Genomic DNA, 17,515 nt, shown 5'->3' with positions numbered 1-17,515 from the left:
CCTAGCCTTGCCTTGATTTCGCCTAGAATACTTCGGTTGGCCCTTTTTAACCGTCCATTGCCTTGCGGGTGTGCTATAGATGTTAACACTTATTTTATATGTAGCTCCACAAGCCATTCTTGAATATATTTATCAGCAAGCTGAGTGTCTTTGTCACTAACCATTGTCTGCGGTAGGCCAAACTTGCAGATGATGAATTCCCAAATGAACTTCTTGATGGTAACCATGCTTGTGGACGCTAAGGGTTTGGCTTCTACGTCGTGAAATAGTCTATTGCTACCACCAAAAATTTCACATTTCCCGATGCTTTAGGAAAGGGTACCATGATATCTATAGCCCACTTTGGGAAAGGCCATGCAAACGAGACTGGGATTAAATCATTCTTAGGCGCAGAGTGTTACGCGCGTGGCGTTAGCACGAATCACATTTCCGCAATTCTTGTACTGCATCCACATGCATCCCCAGCCAATAATGCCCTGTGTTGGTGATTTCTGCAACTACCATCCTTGGTCCTACATGTAACTCACAAATACCTTCATGAATTTCTCGTATCTGATAGCTGGCGTCTTCGCATCAGCATAACGGATTAGTGGCCCAAGGAATGATCTCTTATATATTATTCCTTCCCGTGGTTGATATTGTAAGGCTTTGTGCCATATCTTCTAAGCTTCTACTTTTTTCTATGGGAGGATTCATTATGCCAAATATGCCATGATTGGTGTTATCCACGATTCTTCTGAGGTTTGTGTGATGCATACTTGCCTTGGTGGAACTGACGGTTCTGCCAAAGTTCCTACCCATACTTCTTTTGCTAGATGTTCAAAGTTTGTGGAAGCTAACTTGCTCAGCGCATCTGCAGATTTGTTTTCGCTTCGTTGATGTGTCTCACTTTGCCAGATTTGAATTTGTGGATCAGTTGCCTAGCCTGTTCAGGTATGATCCCATAAATTCATCTTTAGCTTCGTATGACCCATTGACTTGGCTGGCTATCAATATTGAATCAACATGAGCTTCAACATGTCACGCACCAAATTTATTAGCTATGCATAATTGATGAGTGGGTGTTTGATTGTGACTAATTGTTAATAATATTGCATCTTTAGTTTAATGCAATTACGTTTATTAGTTTTTGTATTTTATAGGTTCAAGATGAGAACGATCTAAACGATATAAAAAAGTGATACTATCAATCCAGCTATCCATAATTGACATCACTTTGGAATGCATCTTTAAAGATAATTAGAAGAACACTTCATGTCTGCTTGCTTATTGGCATATGAGGAAGTGGCTATGAATTGGATGAACCCATCATGGATAAGAAAATCGGTCGGTCTTGTATTGGGCTATCCACATGAGAAGAAAATACACAAGCAGAGACAGTGGAGTTTTGTTTTTTTTTTTACGAGAAGAAGGTTTTTGGTTTTTAACGAAATTAGGGTTTTTGACTAAAAAAAAGGCTTTTTTCTCTACAAATCTTTGGATGATTTTTGTCATGATGTGGAGGCAAGGCTAACCCCCTCATAACCACTTAAGATGTAGGGTTTTGTGTAACTTGTTGATCAAATTCTATTATGATAGAATTCTATGTTCTTAATTGTTTCAAAGCTTGATTGATTGCCTTATTTTATCTTGTTTAGCTTTATTGGTTGATTGTTTAAACAATTTGTGTTTTGTTTATAAAATCTTGCATCAACTATTCGGTTGTGTTCATCAACATTTAGGATTATATTCTTATGTCATTGATCTGATAGCTGTTAGTCATTGCTTAATAATTGTTTTTTATAATATAAAACTGGTAATTAGGTAGATCGCATTCAGTTGTGCCAACAATTTGGATAGGGTTTCCTTTTTCGTCACAACCAACCTACTAGGTCTAATAATTATCGCGTAATCAACTTAATAGAATTCATAATTAGCTTGTTATCACATTATCTAAACCTGAAGTGAATCACTCTTTTCTCATAATTGTTTGCAAACCATAAAAGTAATTGTATTTTATTAAAATCATATTTCAAAATTGCTTGACATCGTCTTTGCACCTTAGTTAATTAATAAATAAACAATGAACTTGATTGGCACTTTCCACTGATTTCCGGTGGATTTGACACCTCACTTGCCCTGGCTATTAAAGGTAATTTTTATAAATATATTTGATTGACCTTTTCGACATCGATCAAAATGGCATAATCCTGCCATGAAGGCTTCGTATTCCACTTCATTTTTTGTACTCTTGAAGTCTAGGCGGATGGTATATTTGAACTCTTGTTTCCCGAGACTCACTAATTTCAAGTAGGCCCCTGATCCTTAGTCATTGGATGCTCCATCTGTGAATAGCATCCATGTTTCATTTTCTTCGGGTATCTTTGGTGGTTCTTCTTCTGCCTTGCACTCCTCTTCTTTTTCGGCTGATACTTCCATGATAAAATCTGCTAATACCTGGCCTTTAATTACTGATCCCGGCTTGTATTGCAGGGTGTGTTCTCCTAACTGAATAGCCCAATTTGCCAATCTTCCAGAAAGTTCTAGTTTGCGAAGCACATCATGGTTGTAGTTGGTTAACACGTTAATCAGATGGCCGTGGAAATATCTGCGGAGACATCTTGAAGCGTATACTAAATCTAGAACCAACTTCTCCATTTTAGAATATCTTGTTTTTGCGTCTGTGAGTGTTCCACTGATGTAATAGATCGGCGTTTGCACTTGCTTCCATTCTACTAACAACAGGACTGCACCTACCACCTTATTTGATGCAGATAGATATAGGGGTAATTCTTCTCCGCTTTGCAAAGCTGTCAATGTAGGTAACTCAATAAGACATTTCCTTACTTCTTGAAAAGCTTGTTTCGCTTCCGGTGTCCACCGAAACTATGTTTTCTTCAAACAGTTCCTGAGTGTTGCTACGAATGGAAATGCCTTGGTAGTTGGTTTAATGTTTGAACTTCCTTTAAAGACTTCAGAGACGGCATGCGGGAAATTGCTTGTACTTTCTCGGGGTTGGCTTTGAAGTCGTCTTTTGTTACTATGACCCCGAGGAATTTCCCTTCTTCAATTTCGAGAGAACATTTTCCGGGGTTCAATTATCTTCTGCAGCTTCTTGAAGGTGTCTTCGGTGTCTCTAAGCATTTGATCTTCCTCTATGCTCTTGATGACCAAATATTCCATATATACTTTCAAATTGTTCCAAATGTGTTCCCCGAAATGTTGATCCATGAGGCGTGGGTATGTTGTAGCAAAGCGTGCCGTTGTCTGTGCGGAAGGCAGTTTTATCTTGGTCTCTTTCTGCCATGTGGATTTAATGATAACCTTTGTATGCATCTAGGAAACACTTGAATTAGTATGATGCCAACGCGTCTACCTTTAAGTCTATTTCTGGTAGTGGGTAACAATCTTTGGGACAAGCCTTGTTCAGGTCTTTGTAATCAATGCACATCTGCCATGCCCCTTTGCTTTTAGGTATCATTATCGGGTTGGCTACCCAAGTCTAGTACCTTATCTTGCATATAATACGTGCCTTCAATAGTTCCTGCTCTTGATCATTCATTGTTTTCATCTGTTTCGACCCCATTTTCCTTCGTTTTTTCTCGACCGGTGTGAATGCCTAGTTGACCTTCAGCGTGTGTTTCGCTATACAACACAGAACTCCTACCATATTGGCTGATTGCAAGGAGAAACATTCTATGTTTCTCAGCGATAACCTTTTTAGGCACACATTCGTGCCTCTAGACAGGGTTGGCCCTATGGTAACTGTCTTATCTGAGAATTTGGCATTTAACATTCATTTTTCCGGCTCAACGTTATTAGTAATCTTCTATGCTTTTGGGGGTTTGACCTTTCTGTGACTAAACATCTTTGGTTGACCAAATAACGCAACGCCTGTTGGAGTGGGAACACCCATTATACCATGTGCAGTGGACGGGTTTGTGTTAAAGTCCCCTACCGCCTCTCTTCCCAATATGACGTCGTGCTTTGATGTTACCGATAAAACAAGGAACTCTACGTCTTCAGTTTGAGTGCTTGTTGTTGATGTTCGGTCAGTTTGAATATATCTCAGTTCATTATTTTATTAGTATTAATCGTTTATTTATGGAACTTTGATACTTCATCCCCGTTTATTGCATTTCAGGTCTACTGGTATTTAAAGTGGTTATTTTGGAAGTATACGAGCACGGGATGAATACCCGGGATGTCCAGCACGCGAATCAAGACGAGAAACTATGGTAGTTGGTGAAGGGACCATCACAATACGCGATGGGATGGATAGAAGACCATTGCGTACCTTGATGCATCTAAAATCTTTATATACTCTCTGTTGATTGCGTAATGCTTATTTTAAATTGGCATAATAGCATATGGTTTATAGGGTAACATATGGAAGACTATTTCCTATGGCTGGCACAACAAAACTACATGAGATTGCGGTCGTCACCAAACCGTTAGGACGTACCTACCACATGAATTGGTTTACCAGTCTTCATTAAGACCTTTGTCCCTATTCAAGTCTGTCAATGTCGTATAATTTTTTTAATTCCCAACGCAACTTGTCAGTTTGTAATGGTCCTAACTAAAACTTTGTGTTTCTAAAAGTTAAGTACCAATCACTTTATAACACCATCTATCCAATTTATATCCATACGTCAATATTTTAGTGTGCACCCTCGCACAAATTACAACATCCAACAAACCATATGCAAATGCGACAACGCGCTCGTACTGATAACCCATTACACCCCACACCATGCACTACAAACCAATACGAGGAGATAATTTAAGGGAACCCGCAGTAACACGCAGGCACTTTTGCTAGTATTAAATAATTTATAAGAATGTAATAAATATGCAACTTAATTATTTTTCGTCAAATGTATAACAGACTATTATTTTACAATTGACAAAATTATTTATACCTAAATCCATTATTTTTTGCCAACTTTTTTTTGGGCCGAAAATTTTCAAGCTCAAACGGCAAAAACCGAAAAACCGAAAGCGAACCGAAACCAAAATGAAAACTGGAAAACCGAAACCAAATGGTTTCAAAACTCTAAAAGCCGAAGTTTTGGTTTTGGGTTTGGTTTTAGCTGAAAACCGCACTAAACCGCACCACGCACACCCCTCAAGAAAGAAGAAGATGAGACATCCACCCAACCAAAACGATCCAGAGTGGAGATTGAGGATATTTGGGCCTGATCCTTGCATGTAAGAAGACTAGCAACAATGGCTTGAAGAAGAGCGTGCTTATAACGAGAAGGCTGCATGGGAGCGGGCCAATCGCCCGCCTTGAATGTCATTAATGTTTCAAAAGGGTGATAATTGTACATTTTGTATATTTTTAGTTTGCATTTTTTTTAGTTTGTATATTACTAATCGTATTTCAAGCGTACCATCATAGAAAAAGCTAAGTGTGGGGACGCTACAAGAAGAAAAAAATCGGTGTTTGAAGTGTTCGGTGAAGAAATTGCTATGAAACGATGTTCCAATAATGAAAAAAAAATGGTTCATCAATTCATTCGAGCTACCCCTAAGTTCTTTCGTGTTATTTTTGCTATGGTGAATCCAGGTACGTGTATATTATGTTGTAATTGAACTTTGTGGGTTTGTTCACTATAAACCATCACGAGACCTTGCTCGTCCACCCATGCCACCGAGGGGTTTAAAGGGCTTGTTGCATACGCTAAATGCATCCGTGATTCCTACGAAAGTGAGTTAAATCTTTTAACATGTTTACTCGGTTAACAAATTTTATTATGAAATCTAATAATTTGGCTTGGTAAGTGAATTCTTAAATTGATTTAAAAACAGCTTGCAAAATTCTTAAAAGACCTACATCTTAATCATTATGAGAAGCTTGCTTCTACACATCTTAATACTTTGCAGATTCGTTATAGCCTTTGGAGAATTCACGAGCCACTTTTATCACCGCATAGTCATCTATATCAAGTGATTTTGGTTTCGTATTTTTTTTTTGTTATTTTAGTTTAATTGTTACGAGTGTATTTGTAAAATTAAATTGTTGTGATCACCACATTAGAGCGCGCTTTTAAACTTGTTAAATAGTCAATTTTAAACCCGTCCTCCTAATTGTTATTTAAAAGCTCAAATATTTAACATTGAGGACATTGTTAACTCAAGTGTGGGGATGTGGGGAAATTGAAAATTGTTATTGCCCGTTAGGTAGCTCTAGGGTGCTTAGAAACCAAAGTTGTTAACTGTAAATTACTGTTATTTATGCGAATTTAGAAGTCTTTGGTCATAGTCAGTTCTTGAGCCTCTCAACAATTTTCTCAGCAATTTTTTTAAAAAAAGGAATAAATGTGGGGTCGTTTAAATGGAGATAACGAGTCAAGAGGATGGAAATACATGTTTCATATCAGCAGCCTAGTTTTTCCCCCGTGTTTGTGAGATAGCCTCTATACTTAAATACACATATTATATATAGATATAAACACATGCCAGATGATTATTAGAATGTAGCCATTATGTTTCACAAAATTAGAAACTGCTTATCATACGCATGTCTAGATCTTAATACCACTACCTGCATGAAGAACTAGGATTGTAGAACACCCACACGTGTAAGCCTTTACACAAATAAAACTCATTACCCTACATTATCCTTTAGGAGCCCATCTTGAGCCATTTCCTTTTCTTTTGTAAACCCTAGCATTACAAGTCATGTTAGCCTGGCCTTTATTTTAACCATGTGCAATGAAATCCAGTAAGTTAAAATTGTATATAATCAGTTTGTAGAGCATATTACACAATGTATATATGTCTCAGATCGTTTGTACTTATATATATAGTGTTCGGTTGTCAAAAAAAGAGAAAGAAAAAGAAAAACAAAAAGAAAAAAAAAACATGAAAAAAATCAGAAAAACAATCAAACAGTGTTGTATTTGATATTTAGTTCGTTGTAAATAGCAGTCATTGTATTTGCTAGTTTGATTGTTAGTTTGTTTTGAATAAATTGGGTTTCATCCACCTTAGTCGCTAAATATTCCTATTATGCACCCTAGCCTAAGCCTCAGTAAAACCCGTTAGTCCTACTCTTTATGCAACCGATGGTCAATGGGCGGAGATATGACAGCTAGGCAAGCGTATTACCTTGTGTCTCGTAATTGGTCTTGAGGGCAGAGATATATTAGCACAATTTTTGCTAGTCCAAATATTATATCGAGTGGGGTGATATATTTGTGAGGAGTGTGGACATATATGCTCTATCTGGAAACACAGTACACTCGTTTAGGCGATCCTTTTGTTGTAAACCATCACAAAATATATTTGTTGGGTTGTCAATCTAGAAAGTGTCAGTCTTGAAAATCGAGTATAATCTTAGACCTTACTAACATTAATGATGGTAATGATATACCTATGACGGAGGTATCCTTACTAACATTAATGATGGTTAAATTTGCTAGGCCAAGTAGAAATAGTTTGTCTATCGGCTTAATGAATGTAGATATGATATTAGGCTAATGGGTGTGGATACCATTTTGCTTTTCACTCCACAAAGCCACGTCAGCGCCACATAATACCTCACTCTACTTCACTTCCTTCCACAATATCAAGAAAATGGTTACCAATCTACCACTTTCCTTCTTTTTCAAATAAATAATAATATTAATATATATATATATATATATATATATATATATATATAATTAGTTTAATATAACTAAAACCAAATTTATAACATTAGGCATATCATTTATGTATATGCATAATTATTTTATACAAACCACCCTGCCAATAACAATCTTTTTTAAGTCAGCATTATCAACTTATAATTTTTTTTTCTAAAATTTCTGGTCAAAGCCCTTGATTTATTTTACAAGCACCAATAATGCGAGTAGATGCTACATTCTGTTTGTATCCCACCAAACAAAGGATAAAAAGTCGTTACACTTTTGGCATTATTCTTAGCATATATGCGGATGCAGATTGGGTGCTTTGAATTTGTTGAAAATATGTCTAATCTTTTATGGGCATTTGCACTTTGTGCTCTTCTTTCTTGTGAGTTGACTTTTGGGTATAACACTGGAGGTGGCATTGTTGAGGGTAAACTGAATGTTCATTTGGTTCCACACACACATGATGACGTGGGTTGGTTGAAGACAGTTGATCAGTACTTTATTGGGTCAAATAACAGCATACAGGTTCTTTTATTTGTCATTTCAAGTTACTGTCAGGCCATGTGCGGGCTAGCCAATTGTTCAAGGTCCATCGAGGTTTGAGGCCCATAAGTTTTTAATTTCTTTAAATATATTTTATATATTATATGAGTTTTTAATTTCTTTTAATATATTTCGAGGGCCATTTTTATAGCTCGTGCAAGGCCCACGACGACCATCATGCTCTTAGAGACGGCCCTGGTTACTATCATTACACTTGCATTTGAGTTTGTTCTTGTATAGGTTGCTTGTGTTGAAAATGTGCTCGATTCGGTTGTCATGTCGTTGCTCCGTGATCTGAACAGAAAATTCATATACGCTGAAATGGTATTAATGTATTATATTTACCTCAATTAATCTGATTAATCAAGTTAAAAACTAGCTATTGAATTTTTAATCTACAACAGGCATTTTTCAGAAGATGGTGGCTAATTCAAACTCAAAAGATCAAAGATCAAGTGAAAAAGCTCGTTTCTGACGGCCAATTAGAATTTGTGTATGCAGCCAACGCGCGTTTGTTAGTATAGTATCTTAGAATAGCTAGAAACTAATGTCTGGAATTATTATTTGATTAGAAATGGAGGCTGGTGCATGCATGATGAAGCCGCTACACATTACATTGACATGATCGACCAAACGACTTTGGGCCATGGTCTAATAAAGTCAAACTTCAACGTGACTCCTCGGGCCGGTTGGCAGATTGACCCGTTCGGGCATTCTGCAGTTCAAGCTTATCTTTTAGGAGCAGAGGTAGTATTAAGTCAATTCTCGTTTATTATCAAATAAATTTGAAGAATTTTGTATTAAATGGTATATAAGTGGTTTTGTGATATTCAGGTCGGGTTTGATTCAATGCATTTTGCACGTATTGATTATCAAGATCGAGAAAAACGAAAAGGTGATAAAAGTCTTGAAGTTGTGTGGCGAGGCTCAAAAACGTTCGGTTCATCGTCTCAGATATTTACGAATGTTTTTCCGAGACATTATAGTCCCCCTGATGGATTTAATTTTGAAGTTAGTGGAGATTTTGAGCCCGTTCAGGTATTGATATTATTTTTTTAGTTTGATTATGAGAACATGTTAGGGTAAACTCATGGGACCCATCAATATCTTGCTAACAAGTGGAACCAGGTAAATGTAACAAATAATTTTGTCCTTTTTTTCTTTCTGACGATGATGTCACAGGACGAACCTCTTCTCTTTGATATGAATGTTGTCAAACGAGTTAATGATTTCATCGATGCGGCACTCGCTCAAGCAAGTTTTTATTTTTTTTAACTGATTTACTTTTTTTTTTTTTTAAATAATGATATTTTTGGAAATTTGAAATAGGCAAATGTAACAAGGACTAATCATATTATGTGGACAATGGGAGAAGACTTTAGATACCAATATGCAGAATCTTGGTTTAAGCAGATGGACAAACTAATTCATTATGTTAACATGGTATAATATTGATAACAACAATATTAATAATTCTATCCCATCTCTTGTTTTCAGTTTTATCCTCATAATCTTAACTCAAAATAGATTTAAATATGTTCATAACCAATTCCAGGACGGTCGAGTAAACGCGTTATATTCCACTCCATCTATATACACGGACGCAAAACTTGCTTCATATATGTCTTGGCCACTCAAAACTCATGACTATTTCCCGTTAGTTTCTTGAATACCCTTCTTAAATAGTTAAATCTAAGCAGCTTCATCAATTTCCGTTATTTTCTTGTTTATTGCGTGAAGATATGCGAATAATGAAGATTCTTACTGGACCGGTTATTTTACAAGTAGACCGGCTCTCAAACGTTACGTTCGTTCATTGAGCGGATATTATTTGGTAACAACTTATGAAATTAGATTTTTACTAACTTCCTATATGCAGAAAAAATGATAATAAATATTTATTTATGAGAAATGAATCAGGCATCAAGGCAGCTTGAGTATTTTGTGGGAAGGCGAAATAACGGTCCAAACACTTTTAGTCTTGGAGATGCTTTAGGAATTGCACAACATCATGATGCGGTTTCTGGTACTGCTAAACAGCATACAACAAATGACTACCAGAAACGCTTAGCAATTGGAGCTCTCGAGGTAATACTATAATTAATATTTTATTTCGATACGTTTTATTTAACTGAATTATGAGGTTTATTGCCATAGGCTGAGGCTGTTGTCAATTCAGCTTTATCATGCCTAACTAGTTCCACATCAAACTGCACCATATCCACATCCACATTTAGCCAGGTGATTATTATTTATAAACTTAATCTTGAAGTTTTGTATTTTAGTTTTCGTTACGATTTATATGAAGGTTATTTTGTATGTGACAGTGTCCATTGCTCAATATAAGTTATTGCCCACCAGTGGAAAAAATTCCTTATGGAAAGAGTTTGGTAATCCAGCATTGAAAATTTAAAATTAGTTATTTATTAAGGGTAATGTATAGTTTTCGGTCTTTATGCATGTGGTAACTTGCAGACTGTGTCCTTTAACTTCAGTATGTATAAAAACGTCCCTGAAGTTCATATGTTGTCACTCTTTTCGTTCTCTCCACCAACTAATGTTAACTTTATTTGTTAGTTTTTTTTTAAAATGACTACTTTGCCATTACAACTAATGAAGGTTTTGTCAACTAATCAGAGGGTGTTTTTTCTTTTCTTTTTTTTTTATTTTAATTCAGTTTGCCCTTATAAGTTACAATGAAGTGATTTTGTGTCAACTAATAAATGGGTTATGTTAAATTTCACATTTTGTTCTTTAGTCGTAATGGCAAAATGGTTATTTAAAAAAATAACAGATAAAGTTAACACCACTTGGCGGAAATGACGAAAAGTATGACAACATACGAACTTCAAGGATGTTTCTTGTACTTTTTTAAAGTTAAAGGACACGATCCGCAAATCACCCGTTAATTAACGAAATTTTTTCCTTTTCAGGTTATTGTCACGTATAACGCTCTTGGATGGAATAAAACAGATATTATCAGGGTCCCCGTAAGTCTATATTATTACGAAACTAATTTCAACACTTGTTTTGACCCGTTAGCTGTTTTAGCAGGTCAAAGATGCTAACTTTATCGTTCAAGAAAATGAGGGCAATACGATTGAATCCCAGTTCATAGAATTCGATAACATAACAAGCAACTTAAGGAGCTTTTACATGGAGGCTAATTTGGGAATTTCATCCGAAGATATTCCAAGATATTGGCTTTTGTTTCAAGCATCTGTGCCACCTTTGGGTTGGAGCACTTACTTTGTTACCCAAACACATGAAAAAGGTGCTTTTATAATTATTATTATTGTTTTTCTGTTAATATATAGTTATGTTGTAAATGCAGGAGGATATGTTTCTGTGGAAGATACTCCTCAAAATGATACTATTGAAATCGGACCGGGAAGTTTAAAAATGTTGTTTTCGTTACAGTCTGGACAGTTAAAAAGAATTATTAATTCTAGGACCGGGGTAAGCTCTGGTTTTAATAAAAAATAAAATAATAATAATAATAATAATAATAATAATAAAATGCCAACTTTAGTTTTTAATGATTTTTATTGGACTTTCCAGATTGATTTGCCAATACAACAAAGCTATCTCTGGTATGGTAGCGGAGCTGGCGACCAGGTTCAATAATATATTGGCCCGTTTTTATTTTGTGGGTCACAATTCCATGACGGATGTGCATGAAACCAAAATAATCGATCCATAACTGAAATAACCGGCATAACTGAGCCCAACCCTAAACCAACAATTTGGTTGTATGTTTTTTCAACCTAGCCCTTAAAAACTGAGACACCAACTTTTGTTATTGAATTTATGGCGTGTAATTTTGAATTTTGATTTTTAAGTTATAAAAAATTAATAAATGGTGTATTCCAAAATTTTGACCCATTCTGTTTTAATCAAAACCATCACTTAATAAAAAAGAACTAGGCCCAAAGTGGCCCAAGTTCTTTATTTTGGGCCAGTTTTTAAAACTCAAAAACAAAAACAAAAAAAAAACCAAAACGAACCCACCGTGACAACCAGAAAACCAAGAAAACTAAAACCGAATGACTTTCAAAAGGCCAAAAACTGAATTTTCGGTATGAGCCCAAAACCGACCAATGCACACAGCCCTAGATATGGGTCCTACATAATAAAATAAAAACAGGTTACGTAGGTAAACCGCTGTCCATAGTATCTTACTATTCCTAAACTTGGTATTTTTGCTATAGCCTTCGGGAGCATACATATTCCGTCCCAATGGACCCCCGGTTATTGTTTCAAGATCAGTACGTATTCTTTTTTTTTTCTTTAATCTTTTTGGCCCGGCCCGTTAGAATAATATAATGGGTTCATTTTTAGGCACCCTGTTAAAGTCATTCGTGGACCACTTGTCGAAGAGGTCCACCAACAGTTCAACCCGTGGATCTATCAGGTTACTAGACTATACAAAGACAAAGAACATGCTGAATTTGAGTTCACTGTAAGTATCACCAAACGGGTCGCTTTTTTGTGGGCCCGGGTGTGTTGGGTTGTTCTGAAACACTTTTTATTCAAACTTTCTTTTGCAAGTTGATTTTAGATCGGTCCGATCCCAACTGATGATGGCATCGGGAAAGAAGTGGTTACAAGAATTACAAGTAATATGGTCACTGACAAGGTGTTCTATACCGATTCTAACGGGCGTGACTTTCTCAAAAGGGTAAAAATCCATTATATGTCTTTCTATATTTTGTACAGTTAATATTTCATTAGAGAAGTAGTAGTAGTAGTAATAATAATAATAATAATTATTATTATTATTATTATTATTATTATTATTATTTTATTATCAGGTACGAGATTACAGAGAAGACTGGCCTCTTCAAGTCACACAACCCGTGGCAGGGAATTATTATCCGGTAAGCCTTAACAAAAACATGGCCAGGTAGTTTTAACTTTTGAATGCATGTTTAGTAGAATGCGTTGTTTTCAGCTTAATCTCGGTATGTACACGACCGATAACAAAACTGAGTTGTCGGTGCTTGTTGATCGGGCTAGTGGTGGAGCTAGCATCAACGACGGGGAAATGGAGATAATGCTTCACCGGTGATCCTCTTTTTCTATACATGACGTAGAGTCACGTATACTTAGTTTTCTAATACACACGAGTATATAAAATTGACTAAATATTGAATTTTAAAGGCGCATGTATGTTGTATGATGATCATAGAGGGGTGCGTGAAGCCCTTGATGAGATTGCGTGTAATAAGACCGCGTGTGGTATGGTAGTTTAAACCTTCGTTTATCTGAATACTAAAACTTCAACATGGTTTTAGATTCGAGGGATCAAGGTGGCGGAGAACAATAGGCCAAGAGATATATTCTCCACTCCTCTTATGGGGTATCTTCCGGGTTGGGCTAGCTTTTACACCAGTGTGATATATAGTTTCACAACCTAGTATTTACTTGACAGGATCAAGAAGATTATAAAGCTTCGCAATCAACAAGGTCAACATTAATGGATCCGAACTATGTTTTACCCCCCCAACGTTGCGTTAATTACACTTCAGGTAACATTTTGAGTCAAATGTGGAGTAAACTGTCGTTTTCTTCCTTGTGGTTCGGCAAATAATGCGAATTTAGTCCAAAAAGTTTATTTTTTGCATATGGGCCATCCACGTTTTCCAATTCTTGCCAATTACATCCAAATCACTTACACCGTTAAATTTAATCGTTAAGTCAGGGATAGACATGTTTCTTCACTCTTTCTTTATTATATATATGAGTAAAGTGTCAAAATCGTCCATGCGGTTTAGTCTCATTTGCGAATTTCGTCCAAAAATATTTTTTTCGCAATTAGACCTTTAATGTTTCCCAATCGTTGCCAATTTCGACCAAATTTTGAACTTAGTCTAATTCAACATTAACTCAGGGGTTTTAGTCATATAAAGGGTTCAGCTCGGTGTAACAACAACAATAATAATGTAAATAAACATGTAAAATGACAGTACCACCCTTGAGTTAACGTTGAATCTAGACTGAGTTAACAGGTTTGACGAAATTGGTAACGGTTGGAAAACATCGAGGGTCTAATTGCGAAAAAAAATATTTTTGGACGAAATTCGCAAATGAGATCAAACCTCGGGACGATTTTGGCACTTTACTCATATAATAAAAAAAGGGTGAAAAGATATGTCTACCCCTGACTTAACGATTAAATTTAACGGGGTTAGTGATTTGAATGTAATTGACAAGAATTGGGAAACGTGGATGGTCCATATGCAAAAAATAAATTTTTTGAACTAAATTCGCATTATTTACCAAACAACAAGGACAAAAATGACACATTACTCGTCAAATGTGCTTATTTTTGATATATAATAACCTTTGTTTGTTTATGTACGTAGGAAATGGAGGACGGAAGTGTACTTCTTCGGTTAGCCCATCTATACGAGGTAACTCCACCTTAATTGTTGCGTTTTCTAATATACTCCATTAAGCTAGGGGTGAGCAAGATAAGAGTCAGACCCTTGGAACCCTTTTACCCGACTCGTAAAACTCTTAATTAGACCCGAGTATATAATAAGGGTCGGGTAAAGGGTATTTAAATTTTTCCTTAAAGGGTAAAAGGGTTTAAGGGTCCGACCCTTTTTCAGACCCTTTACTCGTTTACTAGTTTCTATATACATCAGATTCGTGATTAATCTGAAATGTATGAGAGGTTTGTATTTTATTTATGATTCATCATAAATTTTCCAACTACTAAGAAAAATAAAAATAAAAGGTCATACTACTGATTGGAAACATATAATGTACATATGAAAATCACTGAATTGTTCTCTACATGAAATTTGTGACTGTGAATATTATTTGCATCGGTTCAAATGGTTGATAAACTTTCGAAGTTGGAATTTACTGTGTTATTAAATGAAAGTATAATGGTTCTAGAAAGTCATATATGATATATGCAACTAGTAAATGCAGAAGATGAGCTGTTGTTACTGCTTTAAAGAGTAAAGGGTTGGACCCTTGAAACCCTTATTTATACCCGACCCTTTTATTGTTTAGAGGGTAGGGTCTCGGGTCCACATTTCTTCCTAAAAGGGTAAAGAGTCCTACATTAATATTCACATTTATTTTATAAAAAAGAGTCCTACCCTTATTTATACCCGACCCTTTCTACCTATTAGGTAAAAGGGTAGGGTCTTACCCTTTGAACAGTCCTACGTTAAGCTGTATATCTAATACTGTTACTATTATTGATTTGTGTTTTCTATTACACTATTTATTTTATAAAAAATGTTCAATGTATATACACAGTTTTTATTTTTACAAAATAATTGACTCACAAAACGTTATATAACTTAAAAAATAAAAGAAAATAAATAAATATTATGTAATTTTGATTTAGTTTCTTAAAATCATTTTATGAATGTTGTCAGGCTGGTGAAGACGTTGAGTTTTCTACCTTAGTCAAAGTGGAACTGAAGAAAATGTTTGCTGGAAAATTGGTACGCTGTCACGTCAATAATTTAAATAAGCGAATTATCTTGTTATTCTAACGATATCGAATATTTTTTACAGGTCAAGACGATAAAAGAAACAAGCTTATCAGCAAATCAAGATAGGTTGGCTATGAAGAGGGTGCAATGGACGGTTGAAGGCGGAAGTGAGAGCGAACCACCAACGGTTAGAGGTGGGCCCATCGACCCTTTGGCTCTGGTTGTCGAGTTGGGTCCTATGGAGATTCGTACATTCATATTACAAGTTTGATTTTAAGGTGATGATTAGTTCAAGTTTAGAATTATGAGTTTATGAATTTGAATTTTAAGTATGCATGTAAGCATATCCTAATAAAATATTTGAATGTACCGATGGCGTAAACACGTCCAGATACGAGTTTTATCTTCAATGTATTATATATGACAGTGTACGAGTAGTTATTGTTATTTTCAACCATAATTATATTATTTGATATGATCATTGAATCACTTATTTCTCTACTTTCTTTTGTTATTGAAATCTCTTCAGTTTTTATTTCTACACGTCTTTTTTTCGGAGGTTTACATCCATTATGTTGCGTAAGGGTTACACCTCATACGAAAGTTAGTAGTATACTACTTTTGTGAATAGCTCGTAATGTTGCGTCTTTATAGAGACGAGACTTTTGGTCGTGGCTTCTGCTTGTTGCGTACTAGGGGTGGCAAATGCGACCTATTGGGTTGAATGGGTTGTAATAAAATATATATAATGAGTCAAACTAAAAAAAGAAAAGGATTGAAACGAGTAAAAACGGGTTGATATTTCATTAGTTTTTTTAATGGAACGAGAAAAACGGAGGAAACATTTTAGTTTTTTTGTTTTTTTAGTTTTTGATTTATATTTCGAGTTATAACTTTTTAATTATTTTTTTTATTTTTTAATGAAGGGTTTCTGAAACCTCAACCTATTTTGACCCATTTCAAAAACCCTCATTAAAAAATTCAAAAAAATAATTAAAAAATCATAACTCGAAATATAAATCAAACACTAAAAAAGTAAAAAAAAAAAACTAAAAAGTTTTCTCCGTTTTTCTCGTTCCATTCAAAAAAATCTAAAAAATATCAACCCGTTTTGACCCATTTCAATCATTCTCTTTTTTTAGTTTGACCTATTATATACATTTTATTACAAGTCATTCAACCCAATGGGGCACATTTGCAACCCCTATTGCATACTCTTGAGTAGCAAACAGCGTCCCTCTTGTACCTTTGAAGCCACAAGTACCGGCAGAAGACCAAGAAAACACTCGCCTCATTACCTCATACATCTGCAACACTCACAATGGTATTATTGAAACTTGCTTGAATAAGCTCTTTGGTATTTTACGTATACTCTCATGTGAACTAGTATATCCATGTGAACTCTTTTTCTATATAGCTTTTGGTATATTTTATTATCTCATAAATTTAAGTCTGGATATATGTCCATTTCAAATAGCTTTTTAGCATTTAAAAGTAGAACTTAGGAGGTGATGAACTCAATGCTTAATAATAAAGAACGATGATACAACTAAATATGAATAATTATTTTTCTTGCATTGCCGGAAATACATCCCACAAGCAATGGTCAGGGCCGGATTTGGGCCTGTGCAGCGTGCTGCTGCACAAGGCTCAATTCCGATAGGGCCCATGATAAGTTTAAATAACAGCCCATTGATAAAGAAACTAATATGTCACAACACTTATCGTTCTATTACCGATTACATGCACATACATAAGTTTATATCAAGGCCCATTTTTTTTCTCGCACGGTCTATGAAAGCCAACGCTTTCTTAGAGACGGCCCTGGCAATGGTAAAACCTTTATGTATATTTATATGCTGGGAAATGCATATCAATACTTTG

At 35.4% G+C, this 17,515-nt stretch overlaps 1 pseudogene across 1 annotated transcript; it reads left to right on the top strand.

Moving 5' to 3' along the window:
- The first annotated feature begins 2,964 nt into the window (after window positions 1-2,964).
- On the top strand, window positions 2,965-15,911 carry LOC143588412 (alpha-mannosidase-like; annotated as a pseudogene). The gene is made up of 28 exons (XR_013145104.1): window positions 2,965-3,219; window positions 7,935-8,150; window positions 8,409-8,492; window positions 8,573-8,661; window positions 8,741-8,915; window positions 9,003-9,206; window positions 9,351-9,422; window positions 9,498-9,611; window positions 9,724-9,824; window positions 9,909-10,002; window positions 10,089-10,256; window positions 10,326-10,409; window positions 10,496-10,558; window positions 11,102-11,158; window positions 11,223-11,442; window positions 11,503-11,627; window positions 11,730-11,786; window positions 12,380-12,438; window positions 12,513-12,630; window positions 12,730-12,849; window positions 12,983-13,048; window positions 13,123-13,235; window positions 13,336-13,414; window positions 13,473-13,530; window positions 13,589-13,699; window positions 14,537-14,584; window positions 15,572-15,640; window positions 15,714-15,911. The product of XR_013145104.1 is annotated as an alpha-mannosidase-like (transcript).
- Window positions 15,912-17,515: the final 1,604 nt, after the last annotated feature.

This window comes from Bidens hawaiensis, unplaced genomic scaffold (assembly GCF_021521415.1).
Source record: "Bidens hawaiensis isolate Kalapana, Puna unplaced genomic scaffold, B.hawaiensis_p1.1 tig00036356_1, whole genome shotgun sequence".
NCBI classification, from domain to species: Eukaryota; Viridiplantae; Streptophyta; class Magnoliopsida; order Asterales; family Asteraceae; genus Bidens; species Bidens hawaiensis.
Note: the sequence above shows the minus strand (reverse complement) of the source record. Positions and strands in the feature narration are given on the sequence as shown.